This window comes from Leuciscus leuciscus (assembly GCF_965113295.1).
Source record: "Leuciscus leuciscus genome assembly, chromosome: 20".
Classification (NCBI taxonomy): Eukaryota; Metazoa; Chordata; class Actinopteri; order Cypriniformes; family Leuciscidae; genus Leuciscus; species Leuciscus leuciscus.
In genome coordinates, this window is record NC_138744.1 from 35,696,191 (window position 1) to 35,711,911 (window position 15,721).

Sequence of the window (15,721 nt, forward strand, 5' to 3'; positions counted from 1 at the left end):
ACACTCCCCTTGCACCCATTGTCCTTGGTCACCCTTGGCTCACCTGTCACAACCCTAAAGTGGACTGGCAGCTCAAGTCTGTGTCTTCGTGGAGTAATCAGTGTCATAAGTCTTGTCTATTGTCTGCCTGTCCATCTGTTTCTGTCCCTGTGTTGCAGGAGGAGGCAGTGGATCTGTCTAACGTGCCCACGGAGTAACTGGACCTGAAGGAGGTGTTCAGTAAGTCTCGGGCTGCTTCTCTCCCTCCGCATCGTCCCTATGACTGTGCCATAGACTTATTACCAGGTACGGCTCCGCCCAAGGGCAAGTTATATTCACTCTCGACACCAGAGAGGGAGGCTATGGAGAAATATATTTCTGATTCTCTAGCAACGGGGTTCATCCGCCCTTCCTCTTCTCCAGCGGGGGCGGGGTTCTTTTTTGTGGGGAAGAAGGACGGATCTCTGCGACCTTGTATTGACTACCGGGGGTTGAACAACATCACGGTAAAGAATACTTATCCTTTGCCGTTGATGTCTTCAGCCTTCGAGAGGTTGCAGGGAGCGTCCATCTTCACAAAATTGGATTTACGTAATGCTTATCATTTGGTCCGCATCAGGGAGGGGGATGAGTGGAAGACCGTGTTTAACACCCCCAGGGGACACTTTGAATACTTGGTTATGCCTTTCGGGCTTTCCAACAGTCCAGCGGTCTTCCAGGCACTCGTCAATGACGTGCTGCGAGATATGATAGATCAGTTCATTTATGTCTACCTGGACGACATACTGATTTTTTTCTTCTTCTCTCCAGGAACACGTGCAGCACGTCCGACGAGTGCTTCAGAGGTTGCTAGAGAATGGGCTTTTTGTCAAGGCGGAGAAATGCGATTTTCATGCACAGTCTGTTCCATTCCTAGGGTACATCGTGTCGGTTGAGGGAATGTGCATGGATCCTGAGAAGATCAAGGCTGTGGTAGAGTGGCCAAGTCCAGAGTCTCGTAAGGCCCTACTGAGATTTCTGGGGTTCGCCAATTTCTACCGGCGTTTTATTCGCAACTTCAGCCAACTAGCCGCACCTCTGACCGCCTTGACCTCCCCCAGAACGACGTTCAGGTGGTCAGACGCAGCCGAGGCTGTGTTTGCCAAACTGAAGGGTTGTTTCGTTTCAGCCCCCATTCTGACAACCCCTGATCCATCACGTCAGTTCGTGGTGGAGGTCGATGCGTCAGAGGTGGGGGTAGGAGCAGTGTTATCCCAGCGCTCTCTCTCAGACGACAAGATGCATCCTTGCGCGTTTTTGTCTCATCGTCTATCTCCTGCCGAACGCAATTATGACATTGGGAACAGGGAGTTGTTGGCAGTTTAGTTAGCATTGGAAGAGTGGCGGCACTGGTTAGAAGGGTCGGGGGTACCTTTTGTCGTTTAGACCGATCACAAGAACTTAGAATACATTCGGACTGCTAAAAGATTGAACTCCAGGCAGGCTCGGTGGGCACTTTTTTTCGGTCGTTTTGATTTTACTCTCTCGTACCGCCCGGGTTCTAAAAACATCAAACCCGATTCTTTATCGCGCATTTTTGATCGTTCCGAACGCCCGTCTACTCCCGAGTGCATTTTACCGGAGACTCTATTCATCTCCACACTCGTATGGGAGGTCGAATCGAAGGTCAAGAAGGCCTTAGAAGGGGTAACGCCCCCGGTCGGTTGCCCACCGAATCGTTTATTTGTGCCTGAGGGTCTGAGGTCCAGCGTCATTCAGTGGGGGCATTCTTCCAATTTGGCTTGTCATCCAGGAGTCAGTCGCACTAGATTTTTAGTCAAGCAACGATTCTGGTGGCCTCTCATGGCTCGTGACATTCACAATTTTGTTTTGGCTTGCTCAGTTTGTACCACTGGTAAGACTTCCAATCGACCCCCAGATGGGTGAGTGAAATTGTCTGTATGAGTTTACTTACAGAGTCATTTAAGAATCTTGATACAGTTCTGCATGTACTGAATGTAATGTGAAAAAATATATATATTTTGGATTATTCTGGGTAACACTTTATAATAATAATAATAATAATAATGGTCTGTCATTAATAAGTAACTATGCAGGAAGTAATGCAGGAATAATGAGTAGTACAACATTAACACTTCAGCTACTACTATTAACTAATATAGAAACAAGCTTGACTAACCAGTAAGTAATATCAAATTTAGGAGATAGTTCCTTATTAGGTAATCAATAATTACTTAATGATATTAGCCGCCTCATTAATAAGTATTAACTAACTGACAAATTATAAAGAACATTATTGTGTGTCTGAGACGTAATCAGTCATAATTTTTACTCTGAATATAGTCATAAAATGCATTTATTTATTTATTTATTTGAATGGGACAATGCATACGAATGAACATAGCTTTTCAGCGACGTACATATGCCAAAGTTAGCCCCCAGGCTATTTTACATTTGTAGTCCCAAGTGAGGTCATCAACAATACCTAGTGACACAGCTAAACAACTAATTTAAACATGATTCGACTTAATTTAAAAGACACTACAATTAACAACCACATATAAAAAAAATGCCGCAACTAGCAGACAGGGCATCTAATATGGCATACTCATATGACGAACACACACATATACACATACACAATAAAGTGCTACTCTAAGTGCATTATCAATTTCTTAAAGTGCTATTAGATGCTGCAAAGTGCTGGATCTAGTTTGGTATACATACATACACGAATAAAATGATACAATGAACCGTACCCATTTATCTAAATTACAACAATTATCATTAGTGGGCACATATTTACTAATTACTCAAGTGTTACCAGGTTGGTACTTGACCATGTTCTGAGTAAATAAAAATAAAAAGACAACTACTAGTGACCTGGACCATTATTTTAAAGTGAAAAAGATGTTTTTACTTTAAAATAATGGTCCAGATCACTAGTAGGTTCTGCATAGTGAAGTAACACTTGAGTAATTAATGATGCATTTTATGACCATGTTGAGAGTAAAAATACACAACTTCTCACGTCTCAGACACGTTAATGTTGTGATTAGTAATTAATTAGTAATTCTTTATCATTTGTCATAATCACCTTTTAGTTCTTAATGATGCCAATCTCATTAAGTAATTATTGATTACCTAATAAGGAACTATCTTAGTCCTACATTCGATATTACTTACTGATTAGTTAAGCTTGTTTCCATATTAGTTAATAGTAGCTGAAGTGTTAATGTTGTACTACTCATTAGTCCTGCATTACTTCCTGCATAGTTAGGATACTTATTAATGATGGACCATTATTCTAAAGTCTTACATTAATCTGTTCAACATTTCGTTTTTTGAAAATAAAAAAATTATATTCCTCCGAAAAGGACAGATGAAAGTATAGCCTGAGTTTATGCGAGCTGCCGGTACACTAGAATCACTCCCAGCACTGTGTGAACAGCAAAACAGAACATGCACGCGAACTGTTTGATTTTAAACTGCTTATAGTCAGGTAAACAACACGTAGCACTGGCAGCGTTACGTCAGGGTTCGTTTGTCAAGTCTGTGGAAACATGCGACAGGCTCGTGACTGGCTGAGAACAGGCTCCTGCTCCAGAACCATTCTGGTGGAAAAGGGGTAAGCGGAGACCAGACACTTCTCACTGTATGCCTTCCCCTGGCAATGCCATACATTTTAGATGCTGTTAGATCAATGCATTTCACTTCGGCACGTTGTGTCTTGCAGTGTGAGATGAAACAGTCTCTTTTGACAGCTTTTGCAAGTTCTGAAACACTTGCTTTGCACTTCTCCTGCTCTTCTATTATCCAAAAAGAAAACTTAAAGGTCCCCTATTATGCAAAATTCACTTTTGCATGTTGTTTGGACATAAATGTGTGTTGGCAGTGTGTGTACACAACCACCCAAATTGACCCAATAGTGATAAAAATCCACTCACTCCTTTTTTATTAATCCCCATAAATCATCAGCAGTGTCTCCCAACGACCTGTTTTCAGAATGCTGTTTTAGTGACGTCACTAGCACAGGCTCCGCCCACGAGTGTTGACCTACACTTTCGTTTGAACATAGACCCGCCCTGATGGAGTTCACAGCTGCTGCACTGACGAGAATGTCTCCCAAGCGTTGTAGGTGTTGTGTGGCTGGATGTATTAATCCACATAGCTCTCTCTCTATTTACTCCCGAAATCTGAGGCAGCCGCTGAAGACGAGGTGGGATTATTTTGTTTTTAAAGAAAATGCTCCCTCAACTCTACCGAAATTCGTTTATGTACTTGCGCACTTCTTATAACTTACTGTGTTTACTCAGCTCATACGGTGATTTTCTGAAATAAAACTAACGCTTCATCTTTTGTGTTATGTACAATAAACTTTATTAAACTCATCAGTATATGTCTAATCATCATTTGGACCTGGTCCGAAACAGCAGACTTGTAGGCTATTAATAGTGGATGCATACAAGCAGATGACAAATACGTTATAACCGTAATTAAACTACTAAACTATACCTGTTCCATCTCTATACAGCACTCTGACTCTGTAGGCATTATTGTCCGACTCCGGGTCGAAATGAACACCGTTACTGAGAGTTTCTGATATTATTATCATCATTCCATGAGATGAAATTGTCCTGAGAAACTGAGCAGCAGCAGCTTATTTGCATTTATTTTACTAAAACAGCGCGTTTTTCTGAGCCCCAAAAAATGACAATTTAAACATAGGCTACTGTAAAAAATGATCTGTTGGGTATTTTGAGCTAAAACTTCACATACACACTCTGGGGACATCAGAGACTTATTTTACATCTTGTGAAAAGGGGCATAATAGGGGACCTTTAAAGTGAAGGCTGATCATTTCGTGGGATGTGTCACAAGTCCATTCTTTTTACCATTCACTTTTTTTTTTTTACTGTAAGTCAAAACTTAGTTCATCACCACAGTATTCAGTAATCACCTTTGCAATTACATATTCAGCCACTAGTCACCACCATTGGAATTCAGTCAAAACAAAAGCACATGGAAATTAAACAATTGTTAAGCAGTCCTACTTATTCACTCCATTTTTTTATGCTGCTAAAAATTATCCCATGTTTATAATTTCTCCCTCACTACAGTCTCCCCGGCATGCTTTGATATGAAGCAATTTCAATCATCCCATCAATCCAATCTTTCAGGTCTGGGTTTTTTGGGGCATTTCCAGTTGAGTAAAATCCCCCTGGCAGCTGTGAGACAACCAATCTTAATAAGGGCACTGATTTATATCCAAGAAGGCATAGTCATGCATGTTCCACAGGTAAAATAGACCCCATGCACTGATCCAGCAGCCATATCACCCTGTAGCCCAAGACTGGTTGTCCACTGAAGCTAAGCACGGTTAAGCCTGGTCAGTACCTGCCATGGGAGACCTCCTGAGAAAACCAGGCTGCTGAGGTGTTAGTGAGGCCAGCAGGGGGCGCTGTTCACCCTGTGGTCTGTGTGGGTCCTAACGCCCCAGTAAAGTGATGGGGACACTATACTGTCAAAGAGCACTTTAAGCGTAAAAGCGCTATATAAATGTAATGAATTAGTATTAGTAGTATTTTCCAGAATTTTACACCAGAATGGGTGTACTAAAGAACATTCCCAAATCATATGTGAATAAGTGCCCTCGTCTACATTTTCAGCATAGATTTTTCCAGCTATCACCTTCTTGTAAAGCCTACACAAGATACCCACATCAGATAGGATGTACAGCCAGTTATTATCATTAATATTAATCCCCAAATCCTGCTGCCGTATTGTTTTCAGGTTATTACAGGTATCTGTAGTTACACCAAGCATTGATTTGAAACAGAAGCAGTTTGAGCTTCACGTGGCAACTGAAGATAGGCATAAACAGGGTTATTAGTTGCATTGAATTTGCTCTTGACACGGTGTCTAATCTGCAGATACTTCAAAAAATTTCCTTGGCCCCCAATATTATATTTTTTCACCAATTCAGAGTACGAGATAAAATTAATCCTTGTTGGCTTAAATCAAATTAAGTAAGATTATAGAACATTACTAAAAATGTTGAATGATTTATTTGACTGAGAATTGAGAACAGCCAATGCAAAATTTGTCAGGATTAAATAAATAAATAAAAAATTCAATTATGCTGCTTTGTATTTGTGTGTGTGTGTGTGTGTGTGCGTGTACTGTATATTTCCTAGATATATCCTATATCTATCCATCCTAGATGTATATGACTTTCTTCTTTCAGCCGAACACGAGAGTTATATTAAAAATGGCTTCAGAGGGCCTTTATTAACCCCCTGGAGCCGTATGGATTACGTTTATGTTGGATAGATGCGCTTTTTTGGGTTTCAACATCTCAGGTACCATTCTCTCCCATAATTATAAAGCTTGGAAGAGCCAGGATATTTTTAATAACTTTTTTAGTGTTTGGCTGAAAGAAGAAAGGTGGCTTGAGGGTGAGTCAATTATGGGATAATTTTCATTTTTGTGTGAACTAACCCTTTAAAATAACGTTTTTGTTTATAACCTTGAGAGAAACCTTGTCAAAAAACGTTCCCTGTTTGTACATTCTGACAGCTTGATATCTGTATAAAATATGACTTTACAGAACTAGAACGGAAATTATAGCCTACAGATGTTGAATTTATTAAGCAACATTTAAGGAATGCCGATATTTGCTTTTGTTTCTGTGGATCGCGGATCTAGCCTACTGCAGATGAAACATCTGTCCTGACAGCAGTTTCCACCGTCGACATTCAAAGCAACAGAAGGGCTGGATTAGTTTAGAGGACGGGCTCTTCAGGGCGAGGCATTCACGGGGAAACTTCAAATTCTAATGGTAATGCTTTTATTTAACTTCTCTGTTTGTTAGAAGTACTTTTGTTACAAAGGTAGCGCAAAGGCGCCAACTAGTGGCTATTAGTGGATGCGCGGGAGGTGATCGCGCACGTGAAGAATAACAGCTGAGCTCTCCTCAGGAAGACGGTGCGGTGTTCGTGTTGAACAATTATAACTGTGTACGTCCTTGCGAGAAAAGTGAGTTCCATTTATTCTTTACTTGTTTAAGATTGATTATATATGTAAATATCTAGAAATAGTCGAGTATTTGGGTCGTAAATCCACTCGAGAGAAATGACGAGTCATGCCGTGTAGTTAAAGGAATACTCCACTTTAAAATGAAAATTCTGTCATCATATACTCACCCTCATGCTGTTTCAAACCTGTATGAATTTCTTTCTTCTGCTGAACAGAAAGGAAGATATTTAGAAGAATGTCAGTAACCAGACAGTTTCTGGGTCCCATTGACTTTTTTCCTACTATGGAAATGTGACCCAAACTGTCTGGATACTGACATTCTTTTAAATATCTTCCTTTCTGTTCAGCAGAAGAAAGAAATTCATACAGGTTTGAAACAGCATGAGGGTGAGTATATGATGACAGAATTTTCATTTTAAAGTGGAATATTCCTTTAACATAGAGTGAACGTCATTGTAGAATGCTGATGCATGTTATTTGTAACTGATTTCAGTTTTATGCTTGTATTATACAAACAGATATATCATTATCTTTTACATTATTTGTTCTGTAGCAATTATGTTAAGGAATGGTGACTCACATGTTATAATTCACATGTTTAAATTGGTGTATTGTGTTAGATATAAAGCTAAGCTGATAGACTTCATCTATAATGCTACTTTTTATACAATGTTACATTTATTATTGTTTTGTTTATTTTCAGCTACACTACATACACTACACTGCATTCATACCCTCAAATACCTGATGTAAACATACCATTCCTGTTAATATAAACTGAGAGGCAACTACTTCATTCAAGTCTGCATCTGTAATCAGTGTCTAATGCATGTCTGTAGCCTACTGCCGAAGATAATTCAGTAAAAGGTTTAAACTGATTTCTGGGTCCGTGTACGTTTTGATAGTTTGTTTTCCAATTTGAAATGAAATAAGCAGAAACGAGAAAACGGCCCCTTTATTCGTTTTTTCGTTTTTTCCAAAAAAACGAAAAAACGAGATTTCGGCTTGAGTTTTCGTTTTTTAGTTCACAGGCAAAAAAACGAATAAATGACTTCAAAATTCGTTTTCCACATGTGGGCGGCCTGACACGCCCCCTTCCGCCGATTCGTCAAGCAAATCTGAGCATGTGACGTCATCAGTTGTCGCTCTGGTCAGGTCTGCTCAACAAAATAATAGTCCTCTACTATGGCTACAGATTCTTAAACTGTACAGGGCAGGTCCTACTGGGCTTTCTTCTGTGCAACTTTACACGTTTCACAGAAATATTTACATCAGAAATATTAATTATTAGTCTGCCACCAGCCCGTTTTATGTAGCTGTGCGGAGTTAAATCTGCTGACAGCGCCGAGCGGGAGACGCTCACTGACCAATGTTCAGTCAGCAGTCAGAACTTTTCTGTTAGACGCTCCGTTTTGCCACGGGATGGTGATTGCAAATACTGTAATGCCAATCGGCTGAGGGGTGGGTACCAATGATGGTGAAATACATTTTTACTGAAGCTGTAATCATAGCCGCGACCCGCGAGAATGAGACAGATGATTGACAGGACGATAGCGGAGGCAATTAAAGGGACATTGTGTAGGAATTTCTCCCATCTAGTGGTGAAATTGTATTTTGCATTCAAACGAATAATGCTCTCCAGCGCCTCACTTTTTCAAATGCGCGTTGCATCTACGGTTGCCGTTATGTACCTAAAAGCTATGACAGGATGTCTTATAATAGCACTTCGAGTTTTTCTTCGGGTGAACATGTTTGTTATTTAACAAACTGAAACTTGAAACAACGGAAAAAAGAATGTTACAGTATGAACTACTGACTGTCAAAAACATTAACTATGGTAATTAGTAGTAATGCCTTCTTTACTCGTTATATTTTTTGAAGTATGTGCATTGTTAGATATCATCATCATCAGAGCCTTCTCTAACGTTACTTTACTCAATAGCTGCTATTCATCAAAGAGCCTGTTTAACTTTTAACTATAAATGTTCGACTGTCTATATAATAAAGTACACAACCAAGCAATGAAAAAAAAGCTTGTAATTAAGACTGTAACATTGACTTACCTGTCGAGAAGAAAGCAGGCAACTTCAGGGTCTCTTTTGAAAGCTTTCTCCTGCGTTAGCTATCCTGACAGTAACCCTTGTTTTTGTAATCTCCGGTCACGTTTCCTTTTACGATCTATTTTGGACTTTTTCGACGACGAGGACTCCTTATCCTGTGACTCATATGTATGTATGAATGAACGGTGTATAAATAACCGTGCAGTGCAGCCTTTTAAACTTGCCGCGGCAGTGACAAGCGCCTCTCACTGCTCTGCTCCTCCGCTTCTGCTGGCTTCAGTCACGTGACGCTGGCTCTGAACGAAACGCGTTGTGGAAACGCGTTGGCCTAGTACTTTTTGTCCCTCTCTGCTATTATAGTTTTTCAAGATGGCGGAACTACATGGAAGCCTCCGTGGACTTACCCGTCCCATGTATATAAAGATAATAAATTCTTCGTTTACGAGGATTAGTCTGAACATTGGCATAGGTATTTGTACACCATTGAGGGCATATTTATGAATAAAAATATAGATTTTAGATAATAAAATACCTAAAAAGCTACACATTGTCCCTTTAAAGGCGCAAGATAACTTCTGTTAACAAAAACATAAATAAAAAAAAAAAGTTTAATATAAGTGACTTTGTCTTTGTTTTATTGGTTTTGTTGGTTTTAATCAAATCATTGTGAACCACAAACTGAGCCTTCGTTTTAAAGGGCAATTTCCAAATATATTTAATTTTTTTGTTATAATATGGGTATTTTATAATACAGCATAAATAAAAACAAACACACGTAATATGTATGCCTATAGGCAAAACACCACAGTTTTTTGGTTTTGTTTGTGTGAACTTTTATCCCCAACCATATTTCTTCATGGGCTCCACGCCAGGGGTCACGCTCAGCACCCCTACTTCCCATGGTAGCCTACTAACTGTAATTATGCTGACCCAGTTTATATGTAAAATCTTTGGTATATGTAATATCTAAAAACACTTTACAGTGTGATGGAAATAAACTTTTCTTAAAGCGTGTTGTATATCACCACAGATTTATTGACACCCTTCTATCTGTGTTGTATACTGAAATAGACAATTGTCCTGCAGAATGATGAGGTTTTTTGTAATAACACAATTATACCATGAAAAAAAAAAAAAAAATATATATATATATATATATATATATATATATATATATATATATATATATATATATATACAGTGCTTAATTTGTAAAGTGGGAGGTCCCGGAGCGCAGAGGGGGTGTGGATCCGGCCACTCAAAACGGGGGTTGGAGGTAACAGAACAAAAAAAAAAAAAAAAAAAAAAATACACTGTAGCTTCTCTGCAGGGACAGCGCCAGAGAATTGTTAAAGGAACAGTCCACCGTTTTTTTAAATAGGGCTTATTCACCTTCTTTCCTACATTTAGATAGGTGGGCAAATGCATTTTTGTCTCAGTGCATGCATTGTTTTAGTTTGACAGGGTTGGCGCTAGCTTAGCTTAGCATAATGAATGGAATCCTTTGTTGCCAGCTAGCATGTCCTGAGTAAAAGTGATATAAAAAATAAAAAAAACCCACCTAATTACTTCTTGTAGCCTGCGTATTCACAACAAGTAAAAATAGCGATGCAGATTAACACTAGGCGATTTCCTATACATTCAGCATTCAATCAAATAGGCCTATTCTAAAAGATGTAGGCTATTATTAATAATAATGTTATTTCAACACAATATCTCGTTATTTCGAAATAATATGTGTGCGTGCATCCGGTGACGCGTGTATTGATTTTTATTAATAAACAAGTGTTTTCTCTAAAAGTGTCGACTCGGCTGCAAAGATGAAGTTGACGATCGCCATCTCCGTGTGAACGCGCTTATAGAGAGAAATGCACATAAATAAGCCTAATGGATTACATAATCAGAAAGTAGCCTTTTTCTTTTTTCGTTTTGAATTATTTCGTTTAAAGACATTTCAAGCTTTGTGTATTTGATGTATTTGTCATGTCTGTGTGAGGCATACGCTGAGTTTCGTTAAGTTAGGATCGCGCGGGCGCCTCCGTTATATTTGTTTCGTAGGCCTATTCATTAAATACAGGCAATTGGTTGATGAAAAATTGATTAAAATTAAGATACAATTTATACAAAACGAAATTCACTTTAAAGAAAGGCTTTCTACAAAACAACTTCAACGGTCAAAATCATGTCTGACCCGCTCCATGTCTCATATTGCGCATCCTATCTTACTCGGTCGTGCTGTTCACTTTTCATAAATCAACATAAATGGAAGAAAAAATAAAAATAACATTATAATATTTTAACAAATATGAAACTAAATGCGCTTTTTTAATGGCTACAATAGTACGCCTACATACTCTCTATTTGTACAAATTTCTGCACATTCATTTAATTCTGAATTTTGCAAACACAAGTTGAAAGGCATTTGTTCAAATCAAGTTCACGGATAATTGTGCGTGCATTTATTAATCATTATGATACTAAAATCCTAACAAATAGGCTATGCTATGTACAAAAAATCAGATGAGCCCATAATATGAACGCATTTACACGTTAAGCATTTTCCTCCCATAGAAAAACATTATCGCTTAATGTGGCTTAAAGGAGAACTTGGTAACTTTTTTAACTTAATAAAACTGTCTTGAAATCATTTGGATGGTTAAACAACCTGTTCTGGTGATATTGGTGACTTTCCCCGCTCCCCCCAGCGTTCCCAGGCGGAAAACCAACCTTGCAACTTGCGCACTGCCGTCCCGGCAAAGTGAAATTGGAAGTCTCGTGAGAACCGAGAACGAGAAGAGAACGAGCGCGAAACACAAATTGCTTTACGGCAATTCGACATAAACACACACGCATGTATGATGTATTACCAGATGACCCACCTCGGTAGACATAGCTCCACGCGATACAGTTGGCTTGCTCCGATCAAAACAAACGCACATGAGCAGCGGTAGAGAGGGGGAGGAGGCCGCCGCAAGTGAGTTTTTTACGACTGTGTTGTGAAATATACACCCCCCCAGACAGCTGTAGGGGGAGCTCGTGGGGAAAACATGCGACAACAAAAGGGAAAATCAGCGAAGAAGTGACTAGAGTTCGCTAGAGTTACAGAGTTCTCCTTTAATGCAGATTAGAATGTCCCCTTATTATGTCGAAATAACAAGATATTATGTCGATACTAGGCTACTGTGTCCACCGTGGTCTCCTTTTTGATCAGCGGGAACGATTTTTGCTTTTTTGGGATCTGACTGTCCAGCGTATTTGAAAAAGTTAAGCAAACTTTCCTGTCTTTTTGACATTTTTCCCCTGAGTGAAACGATCGAGGCTAACAGCAATCTCAACTCGTACAACAAGCGCGCAAGTCATGTGTCACAAACATTGAACACTACACAAACAGGAAAATTATTATTTTTTTTTTTCATTTAGGCAATTCATTTTAGAGACACAGGAGGTGCCGGATCCAATAAAAAAGGTTCCGGATCCAATGTCGGAGGTGACGGAACATGTTCCGGCGTGTTCCGGCTCAAATTAAGCCCTATATATATATATATATATATATATATATATATATATATATATATATATATATATATATATATATATATATGTGTGTGTATGTGTGTGTATGTATATTTATGTGTAAAGGCAGGATCACCTACTGGTGGAACCTAAACGGAAGTCCAGTCCTGGCTGTATAATCAAACAATAAAAACGAGAAACAATGCATGCCATCAAGAACATTTATTGATTCCACAGGAACTTGATCCAGTTTCCCCCATTTTTACTACTACTTTGTGTTAATTAACTACTTTCCGTTTGGGTTTCACCAGTAGGTGATCCTGCCTTTACACATATACATATACATATACACACACACACACACACACATATACATATATATATATATATATTTTTTTTTTTTTATGGTATAATTATGTAATCTGCTTATTGTGAGCCTAAATGAGTAAATTGGTATTCAATCATTATCAGGCTGACTTGCCACCAACTACTGGTGTTTTTTTATATATTGAAAGTAGTGTTTCATGTTGTCACTTCACATTTAATAGCCTCTTAGAATGAAATTGCTATGCAAATTCACAGTGCCTCCTTTGAGCTGCATTAGACAGTGTGTAATGTACATCTAAATGCAGGGTCAGATGCTGCTTCTGCGCCACCTATACTGCAAAGCTGGGTGTTTGTTCATACAGAGTTCATCAGACAGCCTAAAGCCTCTTACGTTGTTGATTTATATTTCAAACAACAATTCAACATTTGCTCACAATGTTTTTCCTACAAAAAACCTCATCATTCTGCAGGACAATTGTCTATTTCAGTATACAACACAGATAGAAGGGTGTCAATAAATCTGTGGTGATATACAACACGCTTTAAGAAAAGTTTATTTCCATCACACTGTAAAGTGTTTTTAGATATTACATATACCAAAGATTTTACATATAAACTGGGTCAGCATAATTACAGTTAGTAGGCTACCATGGGAAGTAGGGGTGCTGAGCGTGACCCCTGGCGTGGAGCCCATGAAGAAATATGGTTGGGGATAAAAGTTCACACAAACAAAACCAAAAAACTGTGGTGTTTTGCCTATAGGCATACATATTACGTGTGTTTGTTTTTATTTATGCTGTATTATAAAATACCCATATTATAACAAAAAATTAAATATATTTGGAAATTGCCCTTTAAAACGAAGGCTCAGTTTGTGGTTCACAATGATTTGATTAAAACCAACAAAACCAATAAAACAAAGACAAAGTCACTTATATTAAACTTTTTTATTTTATTTATGTTTTTGTTAACAGAAGTTATCTTGCGCCTTTAATTGCCTTCGCTATCGTCCTGTCAATCTGTCTCATTCTCGCGGGTCGCGGCTATGATTACAGCTTCAGTAAAAATGTATTTCACCATCATTGGTACCCATCCTCAGCCGATTGGCATTACAGTATTTGCAATCACCATCCCGTGGCAAAACGGAGCGTAACAGAAAAGTTCTGACTGCTGACTGAACATTGGTCAGTGAGCGTCTCCCGCTCGGCACTGTCAGCAGATTTAACTCCGCACAGCTACATAAAACGGGCTGGTGGCAGACTAATAATTAATATTTCTGATGTAAATATTTCTGTGAAACGTGTAAAGTTGCACAGAAGAAAGCCCAGTAGGACCTGCCCTGTACAGTTTAAGAATCTGTAGCCATAGTAGAGGACTATTATTTTGTTGAGCAGACCTGACCGGAGCGACAACTGATGACGTCACATGCTCAGATTTGCTTGACCAATCGGCGGAAGGGGGCGTGTCAGGCCGCCCACATGTGGAAAACGAATTTTGAAGTCATTTATTCGTTTTTTGCCTGTGAACTAAAAAACGAAAACTCAAGCCGAAATCTCGTTTTTTCGTTTTTTTTGAAAAAACGAAAAAACGAATAAAGGGGCCGTTTTCTCGTTTCTGCTTATTTCATTTCAAATTGTACACGGACCTTTCTGCCTCCTGTCATGCGTTCTGACCGACGCTCCAGGGTGAGAACTATAGCCTCCTAGCGCCTGTGGTCCTTTCTCTTTGTTAGCAGAGTAACTTACGCAGACAACAGGGAATACTGTTTCACACCGACCAGTTTCGTTCAGACTGGCGCACTTTTATTTAAACAGAAACATGTGCATTCATTCAGTCACTGATTAGGTCACATGACATACACTCTGCAATATGATTGCCTGGTTCAAAGAAAAAAGAAATAAAAGGTAAACAAATCAAATATAAATGAGAGCACAATATTTATAAATCTCAACACTCTTAAACAACTTTAATATAATGTATTAAGTAAAACAGGTCTCACACTACAGGGGTTTTAGGCCGATTTATCCCCGATTTTCCCCTCCCGAGAATCGGAGAAAAAAATCTTGTTGTTGATCTCGATCGGTTCCGATGTTCGGCGCAGATTATCTGGTAATGTGAGGCGTTCACAGATCGAATCTTGCACCTCCCGATCTGCTCTCAAACAAATCGGGCTCGCCCCGATCACATCAAACATGTTTGATATTTAGGATTTTAAATCGGGATGAGCAAGACTGTGATTACGTCAGTACTGTCAAAATAGCCAAGAAACAAGTAGGCTGTCATGGTGAAGGAATTTCCCTTGAGGTCATTTTGAGTGACTTAACAGCGCGATATGCGTTTTTATCTCCATTTATTTATTGCTAAATAAATAAGTGTTACGCTGTGGTCAGCAGGCACAAATACATGTTCAGATTACGAGTACATGTTCAGTAATGAAACCGAAACTAAAAAGCGCGTTAAAACGAAGTGGAGTAAAATGAAGATAGGCTACAATGTCAAAATAAGGGTCGGTTCCACATAATATAATAAACACAACATAAACCTGACAATGAGCTTGTTAGGCCATTGTTATATAACAGTTAGTTCCTTGAATATAACTTTACGAGAGGCTTCTGCTGATATTTCACCAGGCATTGAAAGTCTCTGCGCATTCTAGACAGGCTGTCAATCAGTCATTAAACTGTTCATTCAACGGAAATGTAAAAATGCGGATCATTCAATGATACCCAGCAAACATTTGGACGTTTAATGACCGTTGAAAAGACGTCCGTCCGACACGTCCCGTCATGGTTGAAAAATAGTTC

The 15,721-nt window shown here is 39.0% G+C and overlaps 1 protein-coding gene across 1 annotated transcript in view; it reads left to right on the forward strand.

The window, feature by feature from the left end:
* Positions 1–6,846: 6,846 nt before the first annotated feature.
* Positions 6,847–15,721, forward strand: part of LOC309483413 (leukocyte elastase inhibitor-like) — a 33,899-nt gene continuing 25,024 nt past the window's right edge. Inside the window, exon 1 of the mRNA XM_082149243.1 lies at positions 6,847–7,017. The gene's annotated coding sequence lies outside the window, so the exon portion shown is untranslated. The remainder of the gene's footprint in view (positions 7,018–15,721) is intronic.